The sequence below is a fragment of the Notamacropus eugenii genome, chromosome 2 (genome assembly GCF_028372415.1).
Source record: "Notamacropus eugenii isolate mMacEug1 chromosome 2, mMacEug1.pri_v2, whole genome shotgun sequence".
NCBI lineage: Eukaryota > Metazoa > Chordata > Mammalia > Diprotodontia > Macropodidae > Notamacropus > Notamacropus eugenii.
In genome coordinates, this window is record NC_092873.1 from 420,145,349 (window position 1) to 420,167,101 (window position 21,753).

Below are 21,753 nucleotides of genomic sequence, written 5' to 3' on the forward strand. Positions count from 1 at the left end.
GAGAGAGAGAGCACAGGATGAATTGAATAGGATGGGATCATATCTAAAAAAAATGAAATTAAGAGATGAGAGAAATATATTGGGAGAAGAAAGGGAGGAATGGAGTGGGGCAAATTATCTCTCATAAAAGAGGCAAGTAAATGACTTTTTAGTGGAGGGAAAAGGAAGGGAGGTGAGAGAAAAAACATGAAGCTTGCTCTTATCACATTCGACTAAAGGAAGGAATAAAATGAACACTCATTTTGGTATGAAAATCTATCTTACAATACAGGAAAGTAGGGGAGAAGGGGATAAGTGAGGGGGGGAATATTCTAAGGGAGGGCAGTGGGAGGAGGGAGCAGTTAGAAGTCAACACTCTTGGGGAGGGACAGGATCAAAAGAGAGAATAGAAACAATGGGAGGCAGGATAGGATGGAGGGAAATATAGTTAGTCTTACACAACATGACTACTATGGAAGTCATTTGCAAAACTTCACAGATATGGCCTATATTGAATTGCTTGCCTTCCAAAGGGAATGGGTGGGGAGGGAGGGAGGAAGAGAAGTTGAAACTCAAAGATTTAGGAACAACTGTTGAGTATTGTTCTGGCAACTAGGAAATAAGAAATACAGGTCATGTGGTACAGAAAGTTATCTTGGCCTACAGGACAAAAGAGAAGATGGGGATAAGGGAAGGGAGGGATGTTAGAAAAGAGAGCAGATTGGTGATAGGTGTAATTAGAATGCTTGGCGTTTTGGGGTGGGGGAGGGGAGAAATGGGGAGAAAATTTGGAACCCAAAATTTTGTGGAAATGAATGTTGAAAACTTAAATAAATTAAATATAAATAAATAAATAAATAAATATATTAAAAGTAAGACTTGGAGGGAAAAAATTCTCAAGGAAGATTCTTTTGGGGGGAAAGGGAACAAGGAGGAAGAAACAAAGCCTTAGAATGATTGAAACACTGAAGACCTCAGACACGCTGCCTAGTAAAATCTGTCAGTGGTTTGCAAACATGAACACAACAGAATGGATGTCTGAGAGGTGGGTCAGAAGTTAACAGGATTTTGCCCTCTTATGAAAACTTAAGCTGCAGATCGGAAAGTGTTTATGTGATATCACTGCTTGACTGACAACTGTCAATAGGAATTGCATAGAGGTGAGGTCGGTATGGATTTTTTTCAGTCTCCCTACTGCCATAGCTTGTCAGGAAATAGTTGTCATTTTCAAATCACTTACATACATTCAACAAATTTAACGCATCAGCATATGGCAAAAACACTGAGACAGCAACTGTTCCTGATTTTAAATAGGCTCTTTTTTTTTTGTTTCTCCTTGTATACTACTATGGGCAATACGTAGGACACTGTTAAGGCCTCTGTGCTAAAGCTCATACTGAAAATAAGTTATCTCCGAAAGTCTTTTTCTCCCTCTCTAGGATAATTCTGTTCTGTGCTGTATTTTATGCTTCCTTTAATGGACAGAAAATTACTTTTGTTTAAAAGGACTTCATTGCCCTGGATTGTACATTTTTCATTTGATGGAGAGAAAAATCAATTATTTTAAGGGTTCTGTTCTTTCTGGCAGCTCATTTAAGTAAATTCTACTATGTTAAATTACAATCAGTATTCTTCCTTTATTTATCAACTCCAGAAAAAGTGCTGTAATGTACAAAAGTGAAATATAATTTGCTGTCATGGAGAGGGCATTGATTTTGCTCCCCTGTTAAAGACTGGGTTAGAATGCAAGAATAATATTTTAACTTCTACTTGATAAAAATTTACTTGACAGAAACTAGCCTGAGGTCCTACTGTAGTCAATATAATACAATTTGGTCCATACAGGCCCTATATAATTAACTTGTAACTGGTGCAATTTATTTTTTTAATTAAAAAAATAAAACAAGTATTCATAGTACTCAATTTTAATTCTTCTCCCTCCTCCTTCCCCCATTTTAATTGCTACCAGGGGCAAAGAGTAAAAAAGAAAGAATTAGGATTGATCTTCCTGACCTGGAGTGTAGCACTCTCTCCTCTGCTACAAGCCTACTGAGTCCAGTATTCTCACAATACTGTTTAGCTTCTGAAGTTTCCAAGGTAATAATAAATACTTATTGATGCTACAGCAGAGAGGCTCCTCCGTATTTGTTTTTACAGAAACTATAAATGTTGTTGATAAATCCAATGAATGTTGAACAATATAATCTTTAATACCATCTTATACTTTTATGGGACAGCCAGGTGGTGCAGTGGACAGATTTCTGAACCTAGACTCAGGAAGACCTGAGTTCAAAATCTGCCTCAGATACTACTTAGCTACATGACTCTAGGTGAATCACTTAAACTCTGCCTGCCTCAGTTTCCTCATCTGTAAATATCCCCCTCCCTGGGGTATTGTGAGGATAAAATAAGGAAGTATTTGTAAAGTGTTTTGCAAACCTTAAAAGTGTTATATAAGTTCTAGAAATTATCATTATTTTATCACTATTATTATCATTATTAATTGAATCATTTATAATTTCAGTGGATTGCTGAATCATCCTGTATCTACAGATTGCCTTCTTATTCTGTATGAATCCAGAGAAAATCTACCCAACGTAATTGCTCAACAAGCCTTTATTAAATGCTTACTCCATGCCAGGCTCTCCACTAGGCCCTGGGAAACAAAGACAAAAAGAAAAAAATTAGTCCCTGCCCTCAAAAAGCTTACATTCGGTAAGCTTATGTCATCTGATAAAATATTCAAAGCTAATCATATAAATTTGACAAAGTATTTGAAAAGGTTTGACTGGGCATACTAGTAAAAATCTGAGCTCCTGTTGAAGAAATACCATTTTACCTACTAAAATTATTGAAGAGATGGAAATCCCTTCCCAGTTATTTCCTAAACTAAAGATTTTCTCAGACTGAGTAAATATATAATGATGCTGGCCTTCAAGAACAAAAAAAAGCAGACTCCATTGTGACTTGCAAATACAGACACATTCTGACCACTCTTATCCAAACATAACACAAACATATTTGAGGGGGTGAGTGAAACTTAATTCAAACAGATCATCATTTTAGAAATAACTACTAAGAAGTAAATAATTACTTGACTGTGTGACCCTCAGTAAGTGCCTTAGTTTTCACTACAACAATTTCCTCTTCTTTAAACTGTGGATTATCATGCTTTCAATACCTACCTCACATGGTTGTTGTGAGAAAGGTGCTTTATAAGTCTAAAGTGTTATATCAATGTCAGCTATTAGGATCATTATCTCCAGAAGTAGAAGCCAATTTTTCAGACTAATATTTTTCTATTATGTAAAGATTACATTGATATCTCTGGTTAGACCCATCAGGCTGTGGGCTTTGATGTTAAAATATTGTTCAAAAGATATCTTTTTGATAGAATTTTCCAGATATGCTTTCTACTCACTTAGCTATATTGGATATTTTATTGAACATGAAGGCATAATCTCAGCACAAGCAAGTATTGGCTTTTGAATTCAGTTCAACACACATTTGTTTAGGACCTATCATGTGCAAAGCATTATGCTACCAGGGAAAAAATGACAGTCCCTACCTCAAGGAATGCACAATGGAATAAGGGATATGCAATATATGTAAAATTAATAATAATTTCATAGTATGTAGAGCTAGTAAAAGCCTTAGAGATCCTCTAGCCTGATGCTATTGTTTTATTTTTTTTAATATTTAACGATGTCTTTTCTCATTGCATCATAGTTATTTCAAGCTTTCTCCTCCTCTCCCCCTCCCCCAGCTCTACTTGGTGATAAAGAAGGGCAATTAAATACACATATCGACAATGTGTAGCACATAGTAGGTGCCTGATAATACCTGTTGACTTGACTAGATGCCCCTCACTTTACAGAGAAAATTGAGGCCCAGAATTCAAAGTGAGTTGCCCAAAGTCAAAAGGTAATAAATAGTAGACCTGAGATTCAAATTCAGGTTCTCTAACTGTGACTTCAGTACTTTGCTTTCTACACTTGCCTTTGTGATGTTGTCAGAAAATGATAAGGGCTAAGTAGAGATTCAAACTGTTTGAACTTCTTACCATGAATTAGTTTAACAGATTAGATAGAAAGAAAGTCCAGGAAGAATTTGGACAAAGGAAAAGTAAAATTTTATGAGAATTATGAGAAAGGAAGAATTCTGGTGCTCAGAGAAACTACCTTGGAACTGGGGCAGAAGCAGCTTGGTACAGCAGAAGGAACCGTTGGGTTTACAGTCAGATGGCCTCATTCCACTACTTACCACAATTGTGACTTTGGGCAAGTATCTTGAACCTCTCTGAATATCAGTATCTTCATCTACAAAATGAAAGAAGTTGCATTATATGACCTCTGAGGTCTCTTCTCAATCCATAAAACCATGAACTTGGATTGGAGGACTGTAGAAAGGGACCAGTTGGGTCATGAAGAGGCAGACATGATTGAATGACAAAAACAACAGAAGGAAACCAAGAACTGCACAGACAGGACAGGGTCCCAAAGACAAACCTCATCTATTTCATAGTTTTGTTAACCTTGCTTCTCAGTAGAACTTCCATCCCCTAAATATCCTCTTTTCTCTTGCCTCCCTCCCTCACCTACTTGGGTTCATTAAGAGATTAAGGTCTCCTGTCAGCATGAAAAGTGGGCTCTTTCTGGTCTGCTCAGTTGTAACCTATACCTAAAATCAGGATAGCCGAATAAGGGGAAAAAAAAGAAAGCTCCCAGTTATTACCCTCATTGGTGAATGGGAGAAAGAGAGAAAAGGGATATCTTTACAAAATAAATACACTTTGGAGGAAAGAGAGTTATTTAACTCCCCAAGAGACTGAGCATGAAAAAGACCAACAGCACACTCATTTTATGCACCTTGACTCTAAACAAGAAGCCAGCTTAAAGATAGTATTGATTTCAATTATGTGTGTGAATGTGAACAAAGAGGAAGGGTGGTTTATGAAATCTACAATCTCGTAGCCAGCTGTGAATAATGCAGGGGGTGAAAAAATCGTAGTTTAGCAAAAGGAACACATCAGCCCAGCCAACGGCTCCCTTTTCTGTAAATGCTGGGTAAAAAATGTGAGGTGATGAATACCTCTAAGTTCACAAAAGGAATGCAGTCAGAAAGAACTGGAGGCAACGTACATCACTAGACAGTTCTGCTTCTTTTTTCCCCAACCCAATTGCTTCAAAAAACAACATAACATACTTTTACTTTCCCTTATTTGTTTTATATTGGAGGATATTTTTCCTAGTTCCATTATTTTCTCTCAGGATAAGCGAAGACATGAACAACACTTTTTCTATGATAGCAAAGGACTGGACGCAAAGTAGGTCCCTATCATTTGAGGAGTGACTAAACAAATTATGGTTCATGAATGCAAAGGAATATTTCTATGGTACATAAAATGAGAAACATGAAGAATTCTGAGAAACACAGGGTGACTTATGTGAATTGATTAAGAATATAGTAAGTAGAACCAGGAAAACTACATATAAAGTGATGACAGCATAAGTGGAAAGAACAGAAAAATGAAAAATAATGTTATGTACCTAAAGTGACCAAGCTTCTCCCAAGGGAAGAATTACAAAAATGTGCCTCTCTTTGTTTCAGAGGTGGTAGACAGTGGGTGTGGACTACTGCATGTGTTGTCAGACAAGGCTAATATATTAGTTTTCTAACTACTTAGGTTTTTGGGGTCTTTTTTAGTTTAGCTAAACTGTTTCCTTCCTCTTTCTTTTCAAATCTTTGTTACAAGTGATATATCAGTGCATAGAGGAGAAGGATACATTTGGAAATAAATATCATGGAAAAAATGAAAGTTTTTTAAAACTTAAGTAATTTTTTAAAAGAAACAAGTAATGGAAAGTACAATGAACCTGGAATCAAAAGATCTAATTTTGATTCCCAGATCTACCACTTAACCTTGTGACTTTAGGCATGTCATGACCTCTCTGTCAGTTTTCTCATCCATAAAATAGAAATAATAATATGGGGGCTATCTACCTCATGGGATTGTGAGAAGAAAAAACTCTGTAGAATATAAGTTGCTTCATAAATGTGAGCTATTGTTATTTTCTCAATAATGTCAACTATATCTATTCCACAGAAGACAACACATTTTAAAATTGATCTCCAATATAGTACAACTGATTTAGTGCTACTAAGGAAAATGGATGGCAAAAAACCCAAAACAGATGATTTCAAAATGGGGAGGAGTCTCAGTGTCCTACAAGTTCAACCCACGTATGGAAAAGAGTTCCCAATACAATATACCCATCAGATGTATTTAGGAAGATCACTTTGGCAGCTGAATGGAAGATGGACTGGAGCAGGGAAAGACTCAAGGTAAGGAAACTGACTGGTAGCCTCTGCTTGAAGACCACTAATGAAGAAGAACTTATTCTTACTAGAGATCACCCTTTCTACTTTTGGACAGTTCTAATTGTAAGGAAGACTTTTCGTAGACATCAAGCCTAAATTTACCTCTTTGTAATGTCAGTCAATTAGTTGACAAGCACTGATTAAGCACTCACAATGTACCAGGCACTATGCTAAGTTCTGGGCTTGAAAATAAAGGCATAGATCTGTTCCTGCCCTCAAGGAGCTTACATTCTAATGGGGGACTTGATATATAAAGAATTAGGTATATAAAAACATATATAAAAAATTGAATTATTTTATAAAGCTAGAAAAAATAATAATGAAATTCATTTGAAGGAATAAAAGGTCAAGAATCTGAAGGGAAATGATAATTTTTTAAAAAGTGGACAAGGAGACCTAACAGTACGAGATCTCAAACTATACTATACAGCCATAATCATCAAAGTGTTATAGTAGTTATAAAGGTAAATTGGTGAAACTGATTAATTATGCATCAAACAGAAACAAAGAAAACTGGAAACCTAGTGCCTGAATAAACTCAAAGACCCAAGCTATGGAGTAGGGACTCATTTTTTGGACAAAAAATGATGGATAAAAATGAAAAGTAGTCTGACAGAAATTAGGTATAGACCAACAAACACTGTATCAAGATCCTGGACCTCTCTGAAATCTGACACCTTTTCTTGATAGTCCCTTCTCTCTAGATTTTTCGTGTCATTACTCCACCCTGGTTCTCCTCCTATCCATCTGATCTTTCCTTCTCAATCTCCTTTGCTGGATCTTCACCCATGCATGTCACACCTACTAACCCCCTAAGGCTTTGTCCAGATCCTTTTTCTTTTCTCCCTTTATATTATCTTGCTTGATGGTCTCATCAATTCTTATGGATTCAATTATCATCTCTATTCAGGTGATTTTTATCTAGCTTTAGTTTCCTTCTAGAGCTCCAAGTTGTACATTTCCGACTTCCAACTTCTCAAATTGGATGCTCCTTCAGCATATTAAATTCAACATTGTCCAAAACTAGACTCATTATTTTTCCCTCAGAACAGTCCCCTCTTCTGAACTTCCCTCCTAAAATTAAGGATACCATCAACCTCCCAGTAACCCAAGCTTGCAACCTACATGTGATCTTCATCTCCTCACTGACTTCCGGTAACCAGCCTGTTACCAAAGCCTGTCATTCTGACATGTGTTTATGTTCATCTCCTTCTCTCCGCTGAAATGGCCACCACCAAAGGTCCTTATTGCTTCATGCCTGGATTATTGCAATAGCCTGCTGGTCAGTTTCCTTATGTTGAATCTCTCCCTGCTCCCTCCCATCTGTCCTCCGTTTAGCTGCCAAAGTGATCTTCTTTAAGTGCAGATCTGATCACATTATGCACTCCCCTCTTACTCAATAAATTTCAGTGGCTCCCTATTATCTTCAAGATTAAATTCAAAATTTTCTGTATGTTTTGTAAAGCCTTTCCAACCTGGGTGCTTTTTCCCTTTCCAGTCTTCTTGTACTTCTACCTACTCTAGGATCCAGTGATGCTGGCCTCCTTGCTGTTCCTCATACAAGACACTCTATCTCTGAACTTCATGGATTTTTATTGGTTATTCCCCATGCCCCAAATTTTCTCCTTCTTCACTTTTGCTTCCTGACTTCCCTGGCTTCCATCAAATCTCAGCTAAAATCTCACCTTCTATTAGAAGCTTTAGTCAATCCCACTTAATGGTAGTACCTTTGCTTCTGAGATCACCTCCAGTTTACTCTAAGGTATCCTGTATGTGCAGAATTGTTTATATTTTTCACTCTCTCATTAGAACGTGAGCCTCTTGAGGACAGGGACTATTTTTGCCTTTCTTTGTATCCCTAGCCACAGTTTTGGCACACGCAAGCTCTTTATAAATCCTTGTTGACCAAATAGATATGTACTTTAGATAAAAGGTCTGGTCATAAACAGATTAGAAGAACAAGGACGAAATTACCTAAGGAATTGAGGAAGAGTTCATGGTCAAACAAGGGAAACAAAGGCTCCCAGGACATAGAATAGACAATTTTGTTTACATAAAATTTAAAAAGTTGTATACAAATAAAACTAGAATAGTTGAAATCAAAAGGGCAACAAGTTAATAAAAAAATTTTTGCAGCAAATTTCTCTGCTAAAGGTCCCATATCTAAGATATAAAAGGAACTGATTCAAATTTGTAATAACAAGAGCTATTCCTCAACAGATATATGAAAGAAATGTCATATCAAAGAATATGAACAGACAGTTTTCAATGGAAGAAATTCAGCTTTTTAATAAGCATATGTAAAGCACATTTCAAATTACTAATAATTAAATGAACATTAAAGCAAATCTAAGGTCTTACATTACGTCCATCAATCAGGTTGGCAAAGAAGAAAAAATAGAAAATGAGAAATGCTTGAAGGGCTATGAAAAACAAATATGCCCTGTTGGTATTGCAATGAATTTATTGGTCCAACCATTTGGGAAAGCAACTTGGAATTCTGCCCAAGATGTCACTTAAACTATGCATACCTTTTGACTCAGCGATACTTCTACTAGGTATATACTCCAAAGAAAACAAAGAAAGAAAAAAAGATCTATATGTACAAAGATATTTATAGCAGCTTTTTTCATAGTAATTGATAACTAAGAGTGCAACCTACCCACTGGGACATATCTAAACAAGTTCTGGTACCTGAATGTAATGGATTATTATTGTACCATGAGAGATAGTTTCAAAGGAAACTAGTAAGATCTTTATGAAATGATGAAGAGTGAAGGGAGTAGAGCTAAGAAAAGAGTTTATACAATGAAAGCATTATAAAAACAACTTTGAAAAACCTTAGAACTCTGATGAATGTCATGAGAAACCATGATTCCAAAAGACAGAAGATGAAGCCTTCTACCCACTTACTGATGTTGATGGATTTAAAATGTAAAATGAGATATTTTTGGACATGGTCAACCAGGAAATTTTTGACTATGCATATTTGTAATGAAGGCTATATTTTTCTTTTCTGTTGTTCATTTGAAGAGGAGAGAGTGGGAAAAAGATAAAAGTAGTGCTTGTTGAATAAAAAAATAAAATTTAATCTTAAATTGTAAAATAAAAAAAGAAGAGACATTAAGTAATCTGAATGAGGAAGGTACTAGAAAATGGGGGCAGTAGAAAGGCCTCTTGCAGTAGGCTGGATTTTAGCTGAATCTTGCAGTAGTCCGGGGATACTGAGAGGCAAACATGAGGGTTCAGAATATTCTAGGGAAAGGGGACCATCAGTACAAAGGTATACAGATGGGAGATGGAATAATATGTTCCAGGAATTGAGGAGCAGGCCAATGAATTTGGATCTTTGAGTTTGTGGAGGAGAGTAAACCCATTTCTTCTAATTCTGACCTGGGGTCTAGACAAAACAAGTCTAATCTCTTTGATCATATCTTTTAAATTTTTGAAGAAAATTAAAGTACCTTACTTCTTCCTCCTCCCCTTCCATGCTCTAAATCTTCTCTTTTCCAGACTAAACATTTCCACTTCTTTCAGATGATCCTCAGATGGCATAAAGTTAAATCCTTTCATCACTATAGGTGCCCTTCTCTGTAGGTTCTCCAACTCACTAATGTCCTTCCTAGACAGAACCTAAAAGAAAGAGAGATTTCATATAGATAAAGTGTAGAACTAATTAATTTATATCTGATATCAAAACATATGAAAGAAATGCCTTATTCTTCCTATGATTTGTCTCCACTGGACATCACAAGGTTGATCTATTCTCTCTCTCATTCTGCTTGTATAAACACAGCTTGACTATATCTCCTAGGAGAGCTAGGTGAGAATGAAATGTGTGCAGTATGTGCTGGTAAAATCCTTAGCTTTATCACTGCTAGAATTAATCACTTTTTTAATGCCCCAATTCTTACTTGAAAAATTAGACATGTGGAGCTACTCAAGGGTAAAGCTGAGCTAGGCAAGTGTTTAAATGTAGGTTCTTGGTTTGGTCTTCAAAACAAACCAAAATGCTAAAGAAGCTATATCCACAGTCCTAGCATTGACTTTGGGTTAAAGATGATGATAGATCTGGAATCAGGAAGACCTATGTTCAAATTCTGTCTCAGACACTTATTAGCTGTGTAACTAGGCAAATAATCTGACTTCTCTCAGCCTCAATTTCTTCATGTAAAATGGTAATAATAATAGCAACTGGTAGGATTGTTGGAAGAGTTAAAAAATAATGTAAATTAAATATTATATATGCATATATTATATGGAATATCCCAAAGGTCTTAGTGAAATATTAAGCTATTTAATCTATTGAAGCTTAAAATTGACTTAAGACTTTTGGGACACTGTATGTCTATATTATGTATATGTATAAGTATATGTATATACTTATATATGTATATGTATATACTTATGTACATATTCACATATTGACAATAATAATAGTTGTGAGTGGCATATATGTTTATATATGTGAGCTATTCTTATTATTATTGCCAACATATTAAAGATTAAAATATTGACCTCACTTTCTATAAGTGAAAACTTCTCATTCCAGTACTTCCTATATTTTAAAATCTAGTACGATGCCTTTCATATAGAAGACAATTAATAAAGTGTTTATTGATATATTGCTTGATTTAATATATGAGAGTATTCCCTCCACTGATAGAGATCACAATTTATCCACACTTGCACAGTGATTCTTGCCCTTTTCCCTCCATAAATCTCTCATAAAGGATCTGCCTAACTTACTGGAGGTCTCATTCTAAGACTTTAAATATTTTTTGTTTACTAGGGTAGCACTAATGCCATCCACCCATCATCTCTCATTCTTGCAACATGATCAGCCCACCTCCTTTTCCAATTACATATTTCCTTAATAATGTATTTTTATCATGCTTTTTATGCTAAGAGTATTGTTGTTCATATGCTGATTTACATTCACCAAATGTCTTTCCATTGTTTTTTCCATTGAGATCATCCACCACTTTGATGTTATGGTGTTGCCACCATGAGGAGAACCCTGGAGTTTAAAAAATGGGGGATTGTGTTGGGAAATAGTTTGGGGTAATTAAAAACAATGAATGATTTCCCAAATGCAAGCAGACCAATTCTCTCCTTTGTATTGAATTCTAGGTCTAGCTTGCTGGCCATCTATGGATTCTATTCACAATAAATGTATTAATATACTCTTGCAATAGACTCTCCATCCTTTTGCATGTTATGATCTGAACAATAGATGTTCATTCTTCTCCTTCCTCTTGATTTTCTTTTTTATGGAGTCTGAGGATGATCTATTTTGAGGGGTCATATATCTCATTGAGAAGCCCCCCTCTTGTATTCTGGAACTTAATAGATGAAAACAATTTCATCTATAGATGGGACATCCAAAGCACCCCCTCTCCTATTTATATGGAATCTTTCTTCCATTTAGATTCTCTGCAGTGAACATGACAAATAACTTTGAAAAGCATGCCTTCCTGTTTGAGAGGCTTTGTGTTGTCATGGAAAGAGTACTAGATTTGCAATAAAAGGATCTTGGCTTAGACTCTATATTTGATAATGGCTTCTTTCATGACCTTGAGCAAATTCCCCTCTCTGGGCCTCAATTTCCTCATCTCTAAATTAAAGAAGTCTATGACCCTTTGTGTGTAAAGGTCACTTGATATTAGTAATCATAGGGTCATTGAACAAAGAAAGCTACATTGCACTATATCCAATCCCACATTTTACTTAAAAAATTCATCAGTAATTACCAATGCCTTCTCAACCAATATTATTTGGTAATAATATGTCTATTTTTTCTCCATTCTTTTGGAAAATTTCCATAAGATAATTCACAAATTGGCAACGTCCTTTAAAGTATATTGCCTTTAGCATGGATTTATTCTGTGTATTTGGTCTGGTCCAGTCACTCTTCTCAACTTCATTATCTTAAGTGCCATGTCCACTTCCTCTTACCATTCTCTTCCATTATCTTTAGATATGATTTTGTACTTTAAACTGAGATTGTCCTGTCTTTCTATTTAGCAAGGATATCAAATGATTGTTTGTCTGAGATGGTTTGTATGTATTCATTTGGCTTCCTCATTGTGACAACCATTTTATGTTATTTAAATACTTTTTAAAAATTAAGATGATCAGATTCAATGTCTTTACTTTTATCCATTTCCCATTTTTCAGAGTTAACAGTTAATTTAAATAGGTCAAGTTGGACCTATCATAATTGAGGCCATACTTTTCTTGTTTTTATCCTTTCTTCTAGTTTGATATTAATGTTAACCTTTGTTCTATGTGGTGGTCTAACTGCATAGGCAGGTGATTCCTCAATGACTCTCATGTCAATAATGCATTGCTAATTATCTGTTAAGTTATAGCCAATTTTATTTTGTGCTATTGTACAATGCTTTCCATTTTAAGTATCCTCCAACTCGCTTGAAGAACATACTTATGATATCCACATGAACCTCCTGAGAAGGCTGGTTTTTTTTTTCTTAATCCTGGTCCATATTTTCCAACTACTTTATTCACATATACTATGGTTACTTTCTAAATTAAGTAACTGAACATTAAGGCATTTGGTTATTTGATTTGTCAAGTTATTTGTAGAATCTACTTATTATCCTCTACAACAGATAAAGGTACATTAGCTGAAACTATTTTTAGGATAGTCTTCTTATCTCTGCTCATTATGAGCACTGCAAGGCAAGATGACTAAGTATCCCATGAAATGATGTGGCATATTGCCTTTGGGCATGCAATAAAAAGCAATTCTACCTACTTGTTTATCTTCCTTTTACTAGAGAATCTGTGAGCCGTTCTTCAATTTAGTTTCAGTTTCTTTATATCTTCTGGTTTCATTTATAGTGAGAATGCCATTTATTTATTTATTTATTTATATGGTTCAGTTCCTTTAGTAGTATATCAACACATTGGTTTTGAGACAAAGCACTCACACTTCGAGTATTAACAGTTAAATTAATGTTGGCAGGTGGTCTCAAAATTCTGTGATTTTTAGAAACCTCTGATCCTTTTTCCTCCTCTCCATCTCTATTACTGTTGAAATGGAAAGGGGCCTTGAAGAATCGATGACCATTTTATATTTTTCTTTGTTTCATACGTCATCTTGGTCTAAGAACTTATTGCCTAATGGCCAACTTCCTGACAATAAATCTCTCCATACTTACCTAAGTTGATCTCATGAAACAGTCATAGCATGTTGCTGGGAGTCTGTCTGGAGACTTTCCAGATTGGTAGAACCTGCCTGTACCTTCAAGATTCAAGGTCGTGTCCATGCCACCATGAGACTCTTGAGCAAGACTTTGGCGGAGTAAAGGTCAAAACATGAAGAGATAATTCACGAAACCCTGAAAATCCCACTAAAAGTTATATGATCTAGAACCAGGAACCTTAATCTGGCATCCACAGAATCCATTACTTTCCTCAACCCCTGATCAGAAATCTGTGGATAGTTTTCAGAATGTCTGTGAACTTAGGGTAAAAATTACATCTTTCTAGTCACTAATCTCTAACAGAAATTTGGCAATTTCTCCAATTGTGATTTTTTAAGAAAAACATTATTCTGAGAAGGGGTCTACTAAATAGGTCCATGAAAAAAAAAAGATTTAGGACCCCTGGTTTAGAGTGTAGTCCAGGCTATATTATAAGACTGAATTGTTTCTAACATAGCAGATTTGTGGGGGATTTTCTATAAATTCCCAATAAAATAAAATATCAGTAGTCGTAACTAGCCACAAAAATAGTCAAATTTTATTCATTCAACAAATATCTACTGAGTGATTACTTTGGGTATAGCACAACAGTAGAAGATGAAGAGAATATAGAAGAAAAATAAGGCATCCTCCCTGCTATCTTTCATATAACTAAGATAATATCAGCTAAAATAATAGTTCATATTTGTATGGAGCTTTGTACAAAACTTTATATAAATTATTTCAATTTATGTAAGTATATATAGACCATCAGAGCTGGAAGGAAACCTAGAACATAGAATGTTAGAGCAGGAAAGGTCCACATAGACTGTCAGAGTTGTAAGAGGCCTTAGAATGTGCATTAGAATTGGGGTGGAGGGAGTACCTTAGCATATGTAATGCTTGGATTGTAAAGGAACTAATAAGGCACAACACATGGAGTTGACACAACTCTCTACCTGCTCTCCACTCTTCCAAAGACTTTGTGCGATCCTGCCTCCATGCCTCTGTCTGGAATGCCCTCTCTCTCCATCTTCACCTGCTGAATTCCTACCCATTGGAAAGAGCTCATTATCAAAAGCCACACCTTCCATGAAGCCTTCCCTGATTGATCCAGTAACCTAAATGCTATTATTATCCTCACTTTACAAATGAGAAAACTGAGGCTCAAAAAAGGTTAAGTGAATTGCTCAAGTTAACACAGCTAATGACTGAGGTGAGATTTGAACTTAGTTCTTTTCTGACTCAAAGTACCCTGTCCAGTATGCCACACTGCCCTGAGCAAACCTATCACACTCATTTCTGACTGTAAACCTTTGTTCTTGATGTTCCATTCACCTGCCCTATGAGTATCTAAGTTAGACTCAATCTTCAAGGTCCAACTCAAATCCTTCATCTTCCATGAAATCTCTCCCTATCATGACCTGGCTTAATCATTGGTCCCAAGAGACAACAGATAGCCAGCCAGGGAGCCTGACTCTCAGAGGGATGGTCAACAGTCTGGCTATTTGGATAAAAATGGAAGTAATAAAGTCTGAGAAGACCTATTCTTATAACATTGATAAGCAACACTGGGTTCCAATATAAATGGCCCCTGACCTCTAGGAACTTATAGTCTAATTACATGAAACAGTTAACTCCCGTATGAGGGAGTAGATGATTAAGAATTGTATAGTTCAATCAATCAACAAGCATTTATTAAGTGCTTACTCCATGCTAGGCAGAGAACTAAGTATTGGGGATACAAAGAAAAAGCCAAAACAGTTTCTGCCTCAAGGAACCTACACTCTAGTTGGAGAAACAACCTATACAAGATGCATGCAGAGAAGTTGGAAGTAAACCTTAAAGTGAAAGGAGCTAATGGGGGTGGGGGTGGGGTGGGAGGTAAAACTGGACAGGAGAAACTTCCTGAAGAAGGTGCCTCTTGAACCGAGACTCGAAAGAGGCCAGGTATTCCAAGTCTTGGAGGTGAGCAGAGAGAACATTTTCAGCATGTGGAAAAGCCCAGAAAAAGACATGGTGCATCACATATGTGCAAAGCAGCAAGTAGAGCTAGACAAGTACACAGACAGTGATAAGGCATAAGGAGTCTGAAAAGAAAGGTGGGACAAGGCCAGTATGTGAAGTGCTTTAAAACAATTATATTTGATCTGCAGAGATAATAGAGAACCAATGGAAATTTTTTTAGGGGGGATACATTTGACAAAGAATTGAACTTTAGGAAAAGCCCTTTGGCAGCAAGCAATTGGGTGGACTTGAGCTGGGAGAGACTTGGAGCAGGGAAACCTTTGAGGATGCTACTGCAGTAGTCCAGGGGAGAGACGGTCACTATGCGTGTGCAGACAATGAGGGTGGAGAAAAGGCAAGAAATTTGAAAGAGGCAAAAATGGTGAAATTTGGCAAATGATTTGACATGGAGGGTAAATGAGAATGAGGAAACAAGAGTCACATGGAAGTCACAAACCTGATGACGATGATGGTACCTTTCATAATAATAAGGAGATTGAGAAGAAGTGAGTTGGAGAACGAGTTCTACTTTGGACAAGTTGTTTGGTATGCCTATGGGACATCCAATTCAAAATATCCCCAATAAATAGATGGTGATGTGAGATTTGAGCTCAGAAAAGAAACTAGGACTAGAGAGAGACAGAATTACAAAAAGAGATAGCTAAAAAGATAGTTACATACACTCATATATACAGGAATCATCACCTTAGAGATAATAAGAATAATGGTCAGCACTTATTATGTGCCGGGCACTTTATAATTATTATCTCATTTGATCCTTATAACAACTCTGGAGGGTAGGTGCTATTTTTATTATCCCCACTTTACAGTTGAGGAAACTGAGGAAGAAGTTAAGTGACTTGTCCAAGATCACACAACTAGTAAGTATCTGAGAACAGATGTGAATTCAGGTCTTCCTGACTCTAAGTTCAGCACTTTAGCCACTGTGCCCCAGATGGTATAGACATAAAAGAGAAAAGAGTCCAGCAGAGAACCTTGAGGGAAAGTCAGTGGGCATCATCACATGGATTAAAAATTCTGCAAAGGAGACAGAGAAGGAGCAGTCAGACAGGTAGGAGGAACCAAAAGAGAAAATGCCAAGAGAGGAAAAATTATCCATGAAGAAAAGATGATCAATAGTGCTGATCACCTGCTGAAGGTCCAGAAGACTCAGGACTAATTAAAGGTTACTAGGTTTGTCAAGTCAAAGATTGTTGGGAACTTTGGAGAGAGCAGTTTCTGTTGAATGATGAGGCCAGACTGCAGGGGGGTTAAAAGAGTGAAAACAGAGGAAGTGGAGGGATTATCTACCTAATTATCATCTCATATTTCACAGATGTGGGGTATATACACACATATACATATGTATGTTTGTGTGTGTATGTACTCACACTCACACACACACACACACACACACACACATATGACTCTTGGAGGATTAGGGAGATCTAAATAAAGGGCAAGGTGATGGTTAGTGAAAGTGAGGGGAGGGTCAGCTAGGTGGTACCACAGATAGAGCACTGGTCCTGGAATCAGAAGGATCTGAGTTCAGATCCGACCTCCTACACTTACTAGCTCTGGGTAAGTCATTTAACCCCAATTCCCTCTTTAAAAAAATGAGGGGAAAATCTGAGCAAAAGCCTGTGGTCAAGAATGAACACAAGAATGAGGAACTTGATCTTGCATCTGAGAATTCACGTGGGGAAGTACAAAATAACTGTGTCATTTATGCCCTAGTTCAGTTATTTCAGTCACATAAACAGGACCTAAAATAATCCTTTGTGCATGTTTCCTTAAGGTCACAGGTTTTTAACCTAGAGTCTATAAGCTTTTTTTTTAGGTGGCACAGTAGTTAGGCACTGGAACAGTGGAGTCGAGATCTGAGTTCAAATCCAACCTCAGACATTCAATGGCTATGTGACCCTGGGCAAATCACTTCACTTCTGTCTGCCTCCATTTCCTCACCTGTAACATGGAGATAATATCACTCATCTCCCAGAGCTGTGAAGATCAAATGTGATAATGATTGTACAGTGCTTAGCACAGTGCCTCCCAGATGGTAAAAGGTTAGCTCTTATTATCATTATTAATTTGTTAATTGTTATTTACACTTACAATATCACATCAATATTATGAATCACCATATTTCAAAATAACTGGTTTCGTTTGCAATCCTATATATTTTAGTTTGTTAATTTAAAAACATTATGTTGAGAAGGGGTTTATTAGAAGGCCATGAGGACCCATAATATAAAAGAAGTTAAGAATCCCTGCTTAAATGTCTAACAGGAGGACTGAAAGATGACTAAAAGGTCTACCCCAGAGCTTATCACCTAACCCCTGGAAGTTATGATAACTGCAGTTAGAACAGCAGGGACCCACTTCTTGCATTAGTTGGCCCCATTTTATGACTTAAGACTATATAGTTCTTTGCTTTATGTTTTCCTTCTCTTCTTCCTGGAAATGTGATTCTTTCACAGTATGATCTCTGTGATCAAATGTCAGCTTCAGTCAGAAAAATACAACTGTCAATAAGGCATCTCATGATTTCCTTTCTAGGTGGATGGGATTTGCCATGTGTGCTGGTTCTACCAACAAAAGCATGCTTTCTCTTAGAGAATCATGTAAGTATAAATTTTCAAAGATACAACAAGGGACCTTAAAGGTCATGTAACCCAATAGAAAGCAAACTCCTTGAAGGAAGGGATTGTTTCATTTTTTGGCTTTATTCTCAGTGCCTAGCACAATACCTTGGTCCTTAATGGATGAAAGACTCCGAGAAAAAGGAGAGGACCTGTTAGATATTGTTTCTCTTTTGGCCAGAAACACTAAGGATTTTCCCCTTCCAGCTTGGTGGGATTTTTTGTTTTTTGTTTCTGTTTTGTTTTGGGTTGTTTTTTGGATTAAAGGGGTTATCCTTTCACTCATTTAAACAGCGCTAATCACTGAATGGACATTGCCTCAGTCAAAGTGAGAACTCTGAAAGACATGAGCTTAAAAAGACCAGAGTTTTCCACTGTATCCTGGGCCATCTCCAGTCATCCTGATCTGTATCTGACCACTGGACTCAAAAGGTTCTGGAGGAAAAAATGAGGCTGGTAACTTTACACAGCCCTCCCTCACTCAAATCCAATTCACATGACATCATTTTCCCAATGTCGTGAGCCTCTTAAAGAACAAAGGACAAATCACAGCTTAATGGATCCTATTTGAGTAGATGAATGAATTGTCCAACTACCTCCTTCACTTTACAGATGAACAGATACCCAGAGTTGTTAAGTGACTTACTCAAGGTTGCACAGCTATTTCAATCCAATTGAATACATATTTAGTAGGTACATAGTAAGAACACAGAATACCATAGTAGGCCCCTGCCCTCTTGGAGTTTTTGCAGTCTTGCAAGTAGCACAGCTGAGATAAAAGCCCAGGTCCCCTAGGGGTTCCAGAACTTTGTTTTTCTATTGCATCATAAAGCCTAAAATTACCTGTATATATTCAGGACAGCCAGATTAAACCCTATTCTCCCTTCAAGGCTCAGAAATACTTTTGGAAGCCTTATTCTAACTACTCCAATCCTTCTGATGATGTGAAGAAAAATGGGAGAATCAGACTTGGTTTATAAAATCCTTCATTGATTTTTGACAAGGAAATTGTGTGTATTTTCTATGAAAGTCAGACTCATAGTTTTAGTAAGGACTCCATGTGCTCTTGTAAGAAGTTGTGATTTGAAAGAACGAGTTCAGACTGCTTCAAGTCTCCTGGCACATGATGAACGATTTAGTTTGGTTTGAATTGTGCTAGGGAGGTTACCCAGTGTTCTCTTTCCAGTGGGCTCCCAAGCTGTGATTAAAGGAGTTGTAGATAGATGATAGATCAATAGATCGATAAATTGATTGATAGACATAGACAGACAGACAGACAGACAGACAGATAGATAGATAGATAGATAGATAGATAGATAATGAGAAATTATGATTAATAACCAATGATTTGAGGAGATCCAGAGTTCCTTCTTTTTTCTAAAGTCCTGATTTCAAAAATTCAGTCTTTTGAAAGACATTATGCTGAAACTGGATTGATTTTCTTAACAATCTTATTCAGACCCCATTCAGATGGGAAAGCCACTGTATTCTACTCAGATTTGGATAGGAATAAATTCTTTTTAAAGATTGTCTAAGGCTAGGAGTAGTCTGGGTCTCTCTTTGACATGTTTTACTCTTGGTCCCTCATTGTAAAATTCATCCTCTCATTAATTGTCAACCAATAAGAGTTGATTGCCACCCTTGGGAACATTCCTCTTCCAAAGGGCATATAAACCATGAGCCTGTCACCATGATTGTCTTTGGTCTAAGACAGAGATGGCCAAATGACCATCCTTTTATTAAAATGCTGACATTATTAACAAAATGATAAAATTACCCAGAAATTATGTCTCTTGAACTTTTTAAATGCCATAGATAGGTAGATAGATAGGTTGAAATGAGAAATGACTGTGTGTATATGTTTGCATGTGTATCTATATGTGTATGCTTAATAGCTGGTAGTGCAGACTTTATTCAACACAGTGTTTAACTGTGCTAAAATAATTTCTAAAGATATGCTCCCTTAGAGTCTGAGGTCTAAGAAGGTAGGAACAAGGATGAGGTTGTGAAGGACATAGTGATAACAAATTGGATACAATTAACCAATAGATTAATAGAGAGCAGGATATTCCTAGTATATGTAGGTTAGGGGCCAAGGGCATTCTAGGCAGTAGGGCAGGATTAGAATCTTGGGATCTTGGAGCAGAGAACATTGCCATGCTTCAAATATTTGAGGGATAGTCATGTGGAAGAAAGATTTGACATCCTTCTGTAACTTCCAAAGGTGAAAGTTATAAAGTGACTAATTTTAGTTTATCAGATAGAACATCCTGCTTCACTCTGCCTAGGTCAGATCTCCTCTGGGACATTGTGGAAAACCAAATTCTGGCAGTCACATTTTAGGAAGGACTTTAATTATAATAAACTAAAAAACATCCAGGTTTCAAGTTTATACTGTTTTTGGTTTGGTGGAAAGAAGGGACAATTACCCTACAGAAGAAAAAAAGCGGGGAGGAGGATTGTGATAGTTGTCTTCAGATTTTTGAAGGATCTCATGTGGAAATGTGATTTTCCTTACTCTCCTTGATACTAAAGGGCAGAACTAGGAAAAGCTGATGGAAGTCCCAAGGAGGTAAACTGAAGTTTGATGCCATGAAAAGCTTTCTCATAATTAGAACCATCCAAAAGTGGAATAGGTTTCCTTAGGAAGTAATGGGTTCCTTCTCATTGGAGATATTAAAGAAAAAAATAAGCTAGATATTCCAGGTATACTGCAATGAGAATACTTTTTCAGGCATAAGTTAAACTAGAGGACTGCTGAGGTCCCTTCCAGCTCTAAACATCTGTGATTTCACAAAGACTTTTTTAGTCAATGAAAACCATCCTTATATGGAATAGACTGCCTCTTAGGCTCTTGAATTCTCTCACATTTAAAGGTGTCAGGGCAGAGATTAGATGCCCACTTTTAGGGATGTTACAGATGCAATCCATGCATCAGATACATTGGTTAGGGATTTCTAAGGTCCCTTCTAGCACTGAGATTCTACTTTTCTGAATTGATAACCAAGCAAGGTAGAGAGAAGAGGAAAAAAAGCTGTCCTGTTTGTGCCAGTCTGTGGTCTTTGATGTCTTTTCTGTTTTTATCAGTAGAGACACCCTCCTTCACCTCTTTTGAAGAAGAAACAATGTTACGACTTGGTAAAGTACTTTGAGAAATGCTCCATATGTTATGACATCATTGGATCATCAGTAGAACCCAAGTCATTATCAATGAACCAACAATATCCTGTAGTACTGAAAAATTTGTCGTAATAATGTTCATCCTGGGAGCACATTACGAACATTTTCCACATTGTTCTTTCAACGTGTCATATTTGATGCATTGCATTCCTCCAGGACAGATGTTAAGTTGTCTTTCAACCTCACTCTGCCGTGAGTCCTTGTTAAGTCTCAAGCTGTATTGATTGCCAACAAAAATGTTAAAAGAGAAACTATATTTACTATTGCTCTTATCATTAGTCTGAAGCAGTTGATTTGTATTTATCGACCTACCAAGACTGTGATGAGAAGAAAGCAGAGTGAAAAATTAAATGTTC

At 36.7% G+C, this 21,753-nt stretch overlaps 1 long non-coding RNA gene across 2 annotated transcripts; it reads right to left on the bottom strand.

Annotated features, from left to right (window-relative positions):
- Nucleotides 1-2,557: 2,557 nt before the first annotated feature.
- On the bottom strand, nucleotides 2,558-18,985 carry LOC140524131 (uncharacterized). 2 transcript variants are annotated; one of them, XR_011973578.1, is made up of 6 exons: nucleotides 18,864-18,985; nucleotides 14,528-14,618; nucleotides 13,545-13,677; nucleotides 9,825-9,993; nucleotides 4,243-4,298; nucleotides 2,558-2,635 (listed from the first exon to the last, which is right to left on the bottom strand). It is a non-coding gene; the product is annotated as an uncharacterized lncRNA (long non-coding RNA). The 2 variants fall into 2 exon arrangements; XR_011973579.1 differs by lacking the exon at nucleotides 14,528-14,618.
- Between the last annotated feature and the right edge of the window lie 2,768 nt (nucleotides 18,986-21,753).